A 10,292-nucleotide genomic window follows, 5' to 3' on the forward strand; every position below is an offset into this window, starting at 1 on the left:
ATGTCTGTACATAGCAGTACATGCTGGGGAGACAGTAAAATGATGTATGTACATAGCAGTACATGCTGGGTAGACAGGGACATGATGTCTGTACATAGCAATACATGCCGGGTAGACAGTGACATGATGTCTGCACATAGCAGTACATGCTGGGTAGACAGTGACATGATGTCTGTACATAGCAGTACATGCTGGGTAGACAGTGACATGATGTCTGTACATAGCAATACATGCTGGGTAGACAGTGACATGATGTCTGTACATAGCAATACATGCTGGGTAAACAATGACATGATGTCTGTACATAGCAGTACATGCTGGGTAGACAGTGACATGATGTCTGCACATAGCAATACATGCTGGGTAGACAGTGACATGATGTCTGTGTTATGCGGATTTTTCTTTCCTAATACTAAAATCCCATATTTGACTTCAATTACGATTCAGCTATCGGCTGATATTGTCCAAGGCAATTTAGGACAGAAATCAACAGCATGAATTATAATTTCTTTTAATGGCTCCTCGACCTTACACAAGGTTGACTCAGGTCATACATTAATAATCTTAGATTCAGTTCTTCACTTCACAACACTATATGGTTATTGTTCATTGATTTTGACATCAATATTATTCTCCGGAAACGTGGCTCATTGTCATACAATCCCAAATGACGACGATAAAAGTTCTTTAGTTACTTGGAGGTGATAAAACAAATATAAACATGTACTTCCTTATAATGACGACGATGGATCCATTTACTGTGGATGCTCACAGTCTGCAGAGACGACTCTCGACTATCGGTGATGAACCATGTTTACAGGAACCATGATGACGATGAACTCCATGACGACGATGACGTAAATGACGCTTCTAAAACGTAGCTCTGTCGGTGATGTCTTGCTTGTTCGTCTTCCCGTGTACGAACCTGTGATCAAACGTAGAAGCTGTTAAATATCAGACATTCCCTAAATGACAATTTTATCAATATTCATTCTACAACAAACCTAAGTGAAGAAAGAACACATCTACACGCATTCTCTGGACAAATGAATATGATATCATCTGGTTCGTTCTCGATCGAAATCCACGACTAACTAACAAACTAGTTACCTCTCAAGACGGCGAAACGGGTTCTCCCTCTGGGATAATGGCTTCCTTCTTCTGCAGCGTTAGTAACGTCTAGTTAATTGCGAGAATCTGGAGCTCTCCGACTTGCCTGGTCTGTTGATCTCAACGGCCTGTTCTTCTACTTCCGGCGTTTCTGTTTCTAAGTAGTTGCTTAGCGATGCACAAACAACTCGGTTGCATAAACAATTCGTCGCTAGGAACTACAAGTTGAATTAATTTAATCAGACACGACATTTTCTTTTCCTTCGAAGTCTGCAATAAAAGAAAGAATTGTGGCTGAAAGAAATGACGTACATCCTTCTGACGTAGATAGTCTCGGTAATCTCGGACCCGCGTGACGTGATTATAGTAGTCTCGGCACTCGCGTGTTTCTAATGAGCTAAAAAGAATCAATCCTTTACAGTCTGTACATAGCGATACATGCTGGGTAAACAGTGACATGATGTCTGTACATAGCAATACATGCTGGGTAGACAGTGACATGATGTCTGTACATAGCAATACATGCTGAGTAGACAGTGACATGATGTCTGCACATAGCAGTACATGCTGGGTAGACAGTGACATGATGTCTGTACATAGCAGTACATGCTGGGTAGACAGTGACATGATGTCTGTACATAGCAATACATGCTGGGTAGACAGTGACATGATGTCTGTACATAGCAGTACATGCTGGGTAGACAGTGACATGATGTCTGTACATAGCAATACATGCTGGGTAGACAGTGACATAATGTCTGTACATAGCAATACATGCTGGGTAGACAATGACATGTCTGTACATAGCAGTACATGCTGGGTAGACAGTGACATGATGTCTGTACATAGCAGTACATGCTGGGTAGACAGTGACATGATGTCTGTACATAGCAATACATGCTGGGTAGACAGTGACATAATGTCTGTACATAGCAATACATGCTGGGTAGACAATGACATCTGTACATAGCAGTACATGCTGGGTAGACAGTGACATGATGTCTGCACATAGCAATACATGCTGTGTAGACAGTGACATGATGTCTGGACATAGCAATACATGCTGGGTAGACAGTCACATGATGTCTGTACATAGCAGTTGAGTTTTGGTGCATTTTTGTGTGATAAAATTGACGTGAATTACACGTCGACACAACGTGAATTTTTGGTTGTGGTTGTGGTTTGGTTTGATTTGGACGTGAATGCAACGTTGAGAATGAATGTAGGTTTTGGTAAATGTATCCACACACACACACCAACTTTCACACTCAGTCACAGATCATAAGGACAATTACATGTAACACCATAAACTCAAGATACGATCAACAATTTTATTTCATAACAAAAAATGCATATACCAGAGCCTCCATAATGTCTGGAGTAGAAATACACATCTTTTCAACTTAAGTCACTTTTTAGTACCTTTTCACTGCCTACACTCTAAACAAAAATGTTCCACTCCTGAACACCCTTTCTGTAACCACTTCTGAACACCCTTTTAGTAGAACACTTTTGGAACACTTTTGGAACACATAAAATGTTATGTACACAAAAAAGTGTTCTAAAAGTGTTCCAAAAGTGTTTCAAAAGTGTTCACATCTGAACACTTTTAAGTGTTCACCCTGCTGTAACCACTTCTGAACACATAAAAGTGTTCAGGTCAACACTTTTGGAACACTTTTAGAACACATAAAAGTGTTCAGGTTAACACTTTTGGAACACTTTTAGAACACTTTCAGAACACTTTCAGAACACTTTTGGAACACTTTTTAGAACACTTTTGGAACACTTTTAGAACACTAAAAAGTGTTCAGGTCAACACTTTCAGAACACTTTCAGAACACTTTTGGAACACTTTCAGAACACTTTCACCCTGCACTGTCATACAATTCAGAAAGACGTAAAAATCCAAAATAATTCAGCAACGAAGTCTTTTTAATTAACAAAAATACTGAGTTTTCTTCTTCTCAAGAATATCAACAAAACTTCCACCTTCTCACAAAACAACCAAAACTTTGTGATATGCATCCTTGCACAGTATACGTAAAGTAGCGCGACATATGTCGCGACAACCAGCCTAAGGGTTAAAACCGAGCTACGGGTTTCCTAACTCAATATTATTACATTTGCGTGCTAAAACAGATATTGCACAAAAACATTATTTTAAAACTACTTTGAATTGATCATTTTAAACACAGGCACAAGATTGAACATTGAACCCTTACACTGGTGCAATTCTGTAACATGTTACAGAGCCACTGGTGAATTATCAGAGTGAAAAATAAAGAAAAACGGTCATAATATGTTTTCGCATCCAAGGGGGGTAATCAGAACCGACCAAACAGACTGAGCCAGTAGCGCGACATATGTCGTGACAACCAGGTGACAGTATACGTAAAGTAGCACGACATATGTCGCGATAACCAGTCTAATGGTTAAAAATTAGTGCCATAGTTCCTGAACCTTGCGGGCCAGAAATGTGAGGGCATTTGTGACCCTCCACCACGAAATGAGTCGCATGTCACCTCGCGCGGTTCTGCGCTAAGCTTAATAGAAGTCCGGGGGGGACTGTGGTAAAAGTGTGAGGGTCACCTCGGTCACAGGCTTATAACTCGAACAGTTTTCGCTCTTTTCTAAAACGGTTTTTACCACTGGATAGAGCATAAAACACTCATTAGGAAAATGTAAAAATATGAAAATCATGCAAAGATGACATGCGACTCATTCCGTGGTGGATGGTCACATTTGGCAGCTGTCCGGTCAACACCTGCTCCTCAAACATGAATTTCTGCAGCAAGCGCAGAACAGAAGAGAACGGTTTGGGGTAAGAATTGTTGAATACGTAGTACGTTGCTACGAGAATCAACAGACCTCTGTCAACACCATCTTCGAAATTGACGTAGGTGTGTACGCCGTCCCCGACGAGGAAAATGCCCTTCAGGGCCTGACCCTGAAGGATCAGTCGAAGTCGTGGTGACTCCAAGTCTTTGGTACGGAGCTTTTTCACCAGATCAGTGTCCGCAACATCCTGTTCAAAATTAAAAATTAGTTTTTTAGTGAATTACAAGCAACTGATGCATTTCTAAATCTTAACAGAAGTAGAATTAGAGTTTATCCTACATACGTGAGAGAGACACTCGTGAGATAATAATCATTCAAATCACACGTGTGTATATCATCTAAATTAGATCATGTCAAGCAAGTCTTCCTGGGACCTGTTTTTCCACTGCTTATGACGCCAAAGTCACCAAGACAAACGTCATTAAAAAAAATTAAAAAAATTGCGCTCGCTAATTACCCTCGATGAATTTTTAGAATTTTTAAAAACAACTCGTGTAAATCTGGTACGACACAGCAAACCATGTAGTATTCTCTATTTGTCACGCGCCAGATTGGTGTGTCCCTATTAAAAAGGATACCATTTTAAAACTGAACATTGAGTGATACCAGGTACAGTAGAACACCCTATTTACAATTTTGAAAAAACCTTCAAAATTAGGTCTTAAAATGGGGGTTTGGCGTTTTTAGCCCGGGCGGTCATGAATTTGGTTGCAGTGTATGTACTCATGTTTACACACAAACACACAGTTGCAGATTTCAAAGACAATTTACTCATGGCGTAATGCTCGCTCCCCGCTGAGCCAGTGAAGCACATCTGACATTGTGGCGCAACCAGTAAAAAATCGGAATGTCTTAACTCGATAGAAAGCATAACAACTTTTCTCCCAAATAATCTTTCCGCTCCCATGAATGTTTCTTCGCCTTGCATTGCTAAACTTGTCACATAAGCTTACACGATCGTTGAGGTTTTCAAACAGGCACCTCTCTTTGCGTACATTCGCTTCGCTATCCTTCTAGCCATCTCGATAACACAGAGTCCTTATTCTTGACACTTGGCACTGCTATCACATACACATAAACACATCCAAGAGAAGACCGACCGATTGTGTATGTTTGGAGGCCAAATTGGACTTAGTGTCAGCCAAAAGAAGACCGAGACCATGCTACTCAACGCCGAAAGACCTACCCCAGTGAAAGCCTATGGCGCCGACTTACCGCAAACAGAACAGTTTACTTACCTGGGCAGCATCATCCGAAAGGACGGAGGCGCCGAGAAGGACATCAAAAGCAGACTGAACAAGGCAAGAAATGTCATGCGGGCCATGAACAACATATGGAAATCAGCCCAGTACAGCACTCACACAAAACTCAAGCTATACAGAAGCTGTGTGATGTCTACCCTCATGTATGGGTCGGAATGCTGGCGCATGACGAAGTCGGATGCAGCAAAACTATCGTCATTCCACACCACCTGCCTCAGAAAGATCTTGAGAATATTCTGGCCCAGAAAGATCTCCAACAACGACCTTCTCCAACGATGCAACATGGAAGAAATGGAGACACTCATAACCCAGAGAAGATGGAGATGGATTGGCCATGTACTACGAATGGAAAACGACTCCATTCCGAAGGTGGCACTTCGATGGACCCCAGAAGGAAAGAGGAAGCGGGGAAGACCCAAGCAGACTTGGAGACGTACAGTGGAGGGGGAATCAAAGGACCTCAACCACTCCTGGGCGACCCTGGAAAGGCTTGCAAGAGACAGACAAAAGTGGAGGTCCTTTGTCGCTGCCCTACACGCCACCAGGCGTGAAAGGCAGTAAGTAAGTTATTCTTGACGATACACAGGATTTGCATCTTCCCGATTCCTAAGAATGTTGCCGCAGATTACCATTTCGCTTGATTAGCGATTACTTTGTTAACTCTCTGCTTAAGAGTCGACGCTTTTTCTCTTTTTTTTGCGAATCTTCGTTTGTCAACAAGTCTTCGTGACAAGATAGCGTACAGAGAAAAATCCCGATGTATCTGGATCTCGTGCCCACGAATTTTTTTTCTTTTTTTTTCTCACGATAGTTGGAGGAGCGAGAGCCGCCATGTTGTTATCATCTGCTCGAAATGTGCGCAAAAGTTATAAATCACCCCAAAACGTAAGCGTTTTGGGGTGAGTCCCCCCCTGGGGGTTCATTATATAGTAAAATGCATCCGTGGTGGCAATATCAGTTGTAAAAAGGGGGAGTTCTACTGTATCTATAAGTTGAAAAAAAGATTTTTTTCTTATGAAATTTTTATAAGCGCATGGGCATTCTGAAAAATCTCAATCTACAAACAGTTTTATGAGGTAAGCAGTAAAACGTAATAGTAGTCTGCCTTGAGCACGTATGTTTTCCTTAACTCAAGTGACCTCAAGCTAAACCTTCGTGAACCCAGAGAAAACACCTTGTCAACAAGCACTGGAGGCCAGCGTTCACTGTCGCAATCAAGCATAATTTACTGTGATGAGTATATTTTCAAAAGAGGTTGGTGTAATATTTAATGCACCCTGCACAAATTGTTTGCCACAATGACACAGACGCCCCTCCTAGTGCGTCCCGAGACCCCAACTTTCAATTTTTAGAGGGTCAAAGGACCTCCACAGCAGAATGTTACAGGGTCCTAAGTGTCAAAAAGCCGAAAAGTCCCAGTGTACTAATAAAACATTGTGGTCACGTATTATGTACTGTGAAGTGTCTTCTTCCTTGGAATATTTAAGTTGGACATGACATTAATCCATGACCCGCTCTTTTACAGTCTAAAGCGTCCCGGGACCCCCTCCATACATTTTAAGTACATGTTTTCGGCTTCTAGTGCGTATAGGACGCAGGGACGCGCTCTATGGGGAGCTCTGATCAGCAGTCTGTTGTCTGTTGGCCATGCTTTCACTAGCTTTCCTCAGTGTTTCTGGTACTACTATACCACAGCACTTGAAAATCCTGAGGGAAGTTATTTCAGAAACAACATATATTTTCTTATTTCAGGCCTCAGAACTTCTTGAACTTGGAATGTTTATCTCCCTTTTATTATTTTTGTAATGGGTAGACTGCAAAATAAGGCAGCAGCCTGAAAATTGAACTGCACTGTATGCCACAAAAAGCAGAAACTTACATGAAGCTCCTCCACAATGCTCAGACGCTTGACTTTAAGCTCCTTCTCCAGGTAATGGACGGCTTCAGCCAAGCAAGATGGTTCCTGCACACACAAATGAAAAGAAATCAAGCACTATTTCACTGAAGTTCCAAATCAAATAGTCACGATATTGTCTGCACCCCAGAACAGTGCACACCATAGCCACAGTATTCTCATGCCATAATTTTGTTTGTTTGAAACTTTGTTTCAACATTTAAATGTCTGTCAAATGCATGCGTGTGTGTGTGTGTGTGTGTGTCCGCCTGTCAAGTGTCTACTCTGTTTTGTGTGGAGATATTAACTTTGAAACGGATTATGAAAGAAAAAACGTATCATTGGAAAGTCCAAATGTCTGCGCAAACTACGCAATACTTGCAAATGCAGGACATGAGTGTCGAACGCTGAAGAAGAAGAAGAAGCAGGACATGAGTACCTTGACAAAAATGTCTGGGTTGATCTCCTCCTTCCGTTTCTACTTTAGCAGTTTCTTACCTGCATAATTCAGGTTTGTGATAAAAACATAACTCCCGAAACAAATGCTTGAGTGTTCTCCAAAATGGAACGAGAATCAACTGATCTTGGTGAATGGACTCAGAGTAAAACTCTACGCTACGAATATAGGCCTTCGCACGTGTCTCAAAACAATTCTTCCATACATATTTTAACGCGAAGTACAAAAGAAAAACATCTCAAGTCTTTATTGATAGAAATCATCGTATGAATTCGTAAATCTAATAATCTTTCATACAGCATGACTTCCCTTCTTTGTCTCTGTTAATCTAGGGAGAAAATATCCAGTGATATTTCTCCGTAGGCCTAAAGTTCGGCCATGACCTAGGCAAAATAACTTGTGCAGCCGCAGAAACAAGAAAATGGAAATCTTTTATGAAATGATTGGGAGCCACGCAAATTTGACCTCTTGATTCCGACCATGAACCCGCTGTTGATAATCTGGAAGGTCGTACCAAAAGTGCAGATCTATCTCTGGCCGATTCATAGATTCAACCTGCAAACTGCGACCTCATCTGTGATCAGATGGCCAAGCAATGCGTGAAATCTTTTATTCTAAAGCATTATGGCTCGTTTCGACAAGCATTAAACGGATAAAATTAACCACATGCAGTTTATTCTTCAGAAAAATGCACACACAAAATTGACCACATAAACGTCTTTCTCACGATAGATTCGCAGATTTGTCGTATGAAGCCGTCATCAACACGAACACAATGTTTGCAGAAGCAAACTCTGTACCTACACGACCGAGACACAAGACTGATTATTTCACAGCTGCAATGTGAATAGAGAACAAAGACGTTTTGGGTAAGCTTACTCACGTCAGGTCTTCACTGACAAGCTTGGAACAGACGGAAAATTCCGAACAAAAGTAAATGACGTCAAAGTCTCTTTCGCTTTGCGTGTAACTTTGTCATGACGTCTTTTTGTGACGACAGTATACGCGACAATTTGTTCGCTTCCGGTGTCATTTTAGACTGAAAAGCAACTCAAAAGAAGGAGCTAAGCCTGTGTCTTGAAACAGCTGAAACACTCTTTTGGATTGCCGTTTCAATGTTAACCAAAAAGTTAAAGAAAAAAACCAAGGTTCAGTTTCTGAACGTGTTTATAATCCAAACATATCATATCTATATGTTTTTGGAATCAGGAACGGACAAGAAATAAGATGAAAGTGTTTTTAAATCGATTTTGGAAATTTTATTTTAATCATAATTTTTATATTTTTAATTTTCAGAGCTTGTTTTTAATCCGATTATAACATATGTATATGTTTTTGGAATCAGAAAATGATGAAGAATAAGATAAACGTAATTTTGGATCGTTCAATACAAAATTTATTTTAATTACAATTTTTGGATTTTTAATGACCAAAGTCATTAATTAATTTTTAAGCCTCCAAGCTGAAATGCAATACCAAAGTCGAAGATTGTTTTGCCAAAATTTCTATTGATTTTATTGAAAAATGAGGGTGTAACAGTGCCGCCTCAACTTTTACAAAAAGCCGGATATGACGTCATCAAAGACATTTATCGAAAAAAATAAAAAAAAGTCTGGGGATATCATACCCAGGAACTTTCATGTAAAATTTCATAAAGATCGGTCCAGTAGTTTACTCTCAATCGCTCTACACACACACACACACACACACACACACACACAGACACCACGACCCTCGTCTCGATTCCCCCCTCTACGTTAAAACATTTAGTCAAAACTTGACTAAATGTAAAAAGCAATCTAGAAGGGGCTACTACGAATTTTGAAGGAGATAGAAGAAGAAAAACCACAACTAATCACTATTTTTAAACTCGTATTGTTGGAAGTTGAGATACAATGGGCTTTGGAATTGCTAGACCCGTTCTTCACAACGTTGCTTCGTCCATACACAACACGAGAACCATGCATGTATACGACTCATAGCGAAGTAATCCCCGCGTTTTTTCATGTGTGTGTGTGTGTGTGTTTGTGGTCTGATTAGCGTGTTGCGAAATGTCAAGGTTTTTTTTTTTAACTACAAGAGACTACGCAGAAACAAGTGAAATGTTGTTGCATAAAAACGTGGAAAAACTATTTTGAAAAGAAAAGCTCACCATCAACATTTTCTTTTCAGGACGTGAAATCTTCAATAATCACAATGGGAGCATAGTGTTGAAAGGGGGTCCTGATTTGGCCTATATGGTCCGCTGGACCCAAAAAGCAACAACAACTAACTAACTATAGTGTTAAAATGACTAAATAGTATCACACGGTGCATCTGAATGGTTGGAATATCACATATCACACAATACAATACAACAATACAATACAATAATCTTTATTCATCTCTAAAAGAGAAATTACAAGCTTGACTGTGTGTCTGTAAAATCAATCAATTAATCAATCAATCAACCATGCATGTAGTAACATTCACATCGCATATTCACATCATATCGTTACACGCAAACATTGTACCCACACACTTACTAAAATAAGCCTACAAATAGAAGCAATGCATTGCCTGTTTAAAAATTATATCACATTATCACCTTATCACACTTTAACCACATTATCTTCTCACATTTGTATCCTATAAGTCAATACAACTAACAACAGAGAAAAACAACTGATAAAAGGATGTAAAGATTATGCCGTTGTCAGAGCGACAGCACCAGCACCTAGCGCCCCAC

This window comes from Littorina saxatilis, linkage group LG8 (genome assembly GCF_037325665.1).
Source record: "Littorina saxatilis isolate snail1 linkage group LG8, US_GU_Lsax_2.0, whole genome shotgun sequence".
NCBI classification, from domain to species: Eukaryota; Metazoa; Mollusca; class Gastropoda; order Littorinimorpha; family Littorinidae; genus Littorina; species Littorina saxatilis.